Source organism: Ipomoea nil, unplaced genomic scaffold (genome assembly GCF_001879475.1).
Source record: "Ipomoea nil cultivar Tokyo-kokei standard unplaced genomic scaffold, Asagao_1.1 scaffold3199, whole genome shotgun sequence".
NCBI classification, from domain to species: Eukaryota; Viridiplantae; Streptophyta; class Magnoliopsida; order Solanales; family Convolvulaceae; genus Ipomoea; species Ipomoea nil.
Window position 1 is genome coordinate 1,031,606 of NW_017619627.1, and position 4,448 is coordinate 1,036,053.

The window sequence follows — 4,448 nt, forward strand, 5'->3', positions numbered from 1 at the left end:
TTTTGTATAGTAATGTATATCTTCTAATAAGACTGACTTGCCCTTAACTTTATATTTTTTAATATTTTAAAGGGATTTGTTTCCTTAATCCGTGTAATTTATTTCTTTTAATCACAACCGTGCATAATTATGATTTAATGGCCTCGATTAGTCCTCATGTCCTCACATAAGGTTAGGTCCTCACCTGATCCGAACCCTATAGATATAGACAGCGGTTCAAGTGCAGAGATACTCCCAGGTGAAAAATGGTGTGAGATCTGAGTCATTGTTCAAATCTAGATAAACGGTTCAAATCAATGAAAAATTTTTATTAAAAAACAAAAAACGTGCTTCCTCAGTTAAAGAAGAAAAATGTAAAAATGGCGCACCTTAAGACTGAAAACAACGCACCTTAAGAAGGAAAACAACGCACCTTAAGAAGGAAAATCACGCACATAAAGCTTTAAGCCGACGCATCTTAAACACACAAACCACGCACCTAAAGAAGGGAAACCACGCACCTTAAGAAGGAAAACCGCGCACCTAAAGCTTTAGACCGATGCACTTAAGTTTCAACAATTGACGCACCTTAAACACATAGCACAAAACCACGCACCTTAAATTTGACCAAGATGCAAAAAGATCAAATTGACACTGCATTTTTTTTTAAATGTGTTCAATATGGACTGTTATTTTGATTAGATCAATGGCTAAGATTGAACCTCATCTCCGCACCTAAAACTTATCACCGCATTTGAACCTAATTATATATATATATATATATATATATATATATATATATATATATATATATATATATATATGGTCAGGTTCCTGTGAGATCAGGTCTTCCAGTGCGGTCAGTGCGGCATACACCATTAGGTATGCATAAATGCACCACACAGTGTTCGAAAATACACCATTATGTGTGGTGTATTTTTTTTTTGTGTGGTGCATTTTATGACATTTTATTCTGGTGTATTCTCGAACACTGTATGGTGCATTTATGCATATCTAATAGTGTATGTCGCACGGGAAGACCTGTTCTCACAGGTACCCAAAATATATATATGTATGGATTGTCTATGGGGGGAGGAGAAGTATGGTGCCGGAAATTTTAAAAAAAAAAAAATAGAAAGTGACTAACTATGGTTAGTTGCAATTTGTCAGAGTTTTTTGTACTTTTGGTCCCACGACTATAGTGGCACTATCAGAATTGATCCACGACTTTCCGACCTTGCAATTTTAGTCCACGACTATTGTTTTTTTGACAAAAATGGTCCTTCCGACCACTTTTCCGTCAAAATTTCACCGGAGTAAAATTTCTTCATTTTTAAGAAGGCTAAAGTTGACATGTTTAAGAGGCTTGTATTACTGATTGTTTTCTGCCATATTTTGCAATAAAGAATTGTTTTTTATCTAGGAAGAATTGTTAAGGGAAATGTCAAATTTAGCCCTCTTAAAAATTAAGAAATTTTACTCCGGTGGAATTTTGACGGAAAAGTGGCCGAAAGGACCATTTTTGCCAAAAAACAATAGTCGTGGACTAAAATTGCAAGGTCTGAAAGTTGTGGATCAATTCTGATGGTGCCACTATAGTCGTGGGACCAAAAGTGCAAAAAACTCCAATTTGTCAGTCCCTATACTTTTTGTACTGCGGGTGTGTTTTCAAAAAAATTGTGTTTCGTTGGTCAATAACTCGTTTCATTCGGATCTTCAACGAGTTAAACAAGTCGAATTTGGCCCATTTTGATAGTTCTAATTGTAGAAATAAACATAGAGTAAAAAAAAAAAAAAACTACATTATCTTGTGTACTAAGTACTAATGGTCAACTTACAAACCAAAAACATGTTCCACATTTCTCCATGGTAAAACATGATTAATGTGGGCAGCTCTGATTTTGTCCCACACGTTTTTTGCTATACATTTTAAGAGATAGAGTCAAATACACCTTCTACTTTATACAAAAATATAATTAAATTCTTAAATTTTTGTAAGGTGCAATTAAATATTTTAATTTATTAAAATTATCAAATAAATTTAATTTATCGGTAACTAACGTATTACCAGTAAGAATGTCATTGTAGATTGCCGTTATCTGTCGTTGGAACACCATTATTGATAATAATTTGAAAAAAATCGACGACCAAAAAATATTACTTGGAGAAAGCAATGGCAGCCTTCTCCAATGAGTCACCTAGAGAAGGCAATCGTCGCCTTCTCCAGTGGGTCACCTGGAAAAGGCTACATGGTGGTCGTCTTCCTCAAAGAAGGCGGACAGTGAACGATCAGGCGTCGACTGTCAATTTTTTTTCTTAGAGATAGCCAGCACCTCACAAGAACTCTAGCAACCTACTATTACAAGTAACTGACATGTTTTTACACTTTGATGCACTAAAATGACATGCTAATGTGTTTAATTGCACCTTTCAAAAATTCAGACTTAATTACACTTTTATGTAAAGTTCGAGAATGTATTTGATCATTTTCCCTACATTTTAAGACAGTAGACAAATTACTATGTGGACCATAGTCCACATAGTTGTGTTGACCATAAATGCAATATACATTTTTAATATACTAAATTACATTATTTTTGTACTAAATGTACATTATTTGACAATATATAAAAAAAAAAAATCATGTATTTTTAAATAATGTACTTTATGTATACAAATAATATACTTTTAGTATATTAAAAATATATTTTTTATTTATGGTTCATACAAATGTGTGGACCATGGCCCATAAATAATGATTCAACATAGTATAGTACGTATGTATTGATTATATAGGCCGAAATGTGTTGTTGGGCCTAATATTGAAGCCCAGGTTGTACAAGGAGTACAAGTTGGATGATTGGCCAAATGTGTTTTTGGGCCAGGTTGTAGAATGGAGGAATACTTGCCAGTGGTGCATGGGCAATTTATATCCTACACTACGCGCGCGTTGCACTGTGCGCCCAGATGTAAAACGACGTTGTTTTAATTTTTTTTTTTCTTTTTTTTTTTTTGAAATTTTCCGTTCCAGTGTATGGCAGTTAATTTTTTTTTTTTTTTTTAAAAAAACCCTGTTCAAAAATGTACATAATGTTATACTAGAATACACATAATTGTATACATGAATGTACATAATTATATAACAAAATATACATACTCTTTTTAAAAGATAATACACATAATCTAACAAAATACATAATAAACATAAACTTTTAACATAATACACATCAACTCTTAACATAATACACACAAATTTTCTGATTCGGATGTACATAATTGTATGAAAAGAATGTGACATAATTGTATAAAAAAAGTACATAACTGTATGAACAAATATACATAATTGTATGAACAAATATACATAATTGTGTGAACAAATATACATAATCACAGCAACTTCCTACCGCGCCTCCCAAAACGGCCCCAAGACAACGTCGTTTTGGGAGGCGCGCGGCGCACAGTGCTACGCGCGCCGTGGTGTAGGGTATAACGATTGGTGGTGCATGGGCCCAAATGTGGTGTTGGGATAAAGACGGATCGTTATGCCATGGAACCGTGTTCACCATCCATGGTGAACACGGTCCCAACGGTGTTAGTACACCGTTATCTTTTTTTTTTTTTTTTTTTTTTCTCCCTTAATTAATCGCGTGACTTTTCTTCTTTATTTTCAAATTTCGCGGTTTCACTTTAATTTGAGGTGAGCAATGATTTCGGACATTCATAAATTATGAATCCATGCCTGCACATTCACTTTGGAACCATGCCTGCACATTCACTTTGGAACCATGCCTACACATTCCCGTCCGAAACCATGGCTGCTCCTCTTTAGCGCAAGCTTCTTCAACATTCATAAATTATGAATTTTCCATGCCTGCACATTCACTTTGGAACCATGCCTACACATTCCCGTCCGAAACCATTGCTGCTCCTCTGTAGCGCAATCTTCTTCAACATTCATAGATTATGAATTTTCTGTTATGAGATTATGAATTTACAATAAATTCATAATCTCATAACAGAAAATTCATAATTTAATAAATGTTTTTCTTTTATGCGATTATGAATTTTCTGTTATGAGATTATGAATTTACAGTACATTCATAATCTCATAACAGAAAATTCATAATCTGACCAAACGCGCGCCGTTAACACCACATTCGCGATTTTTTTTATTTATGTAAAAACGGCGCCGTTTGGACCCGTGTTCACCATTCATGGCAATTTATATCCTACACCACGGCGCGGGTTGCACTGTGCGCCCAGATGCAAAACGACGTCGTTATAATTTATTTATTTATTTTTTAAATTTCCCGCCCCAGTGTATGGCAGTTATTTTTTCTTTTAAAAAAAAAAAACCCCTGTTCAAAAATGTACATAATGTTATACTAGAATACACATAATTGTATACATGAATGTACATAATTATATAACAAAATATACATACTCTTTTTAAAAGATAATACACATAA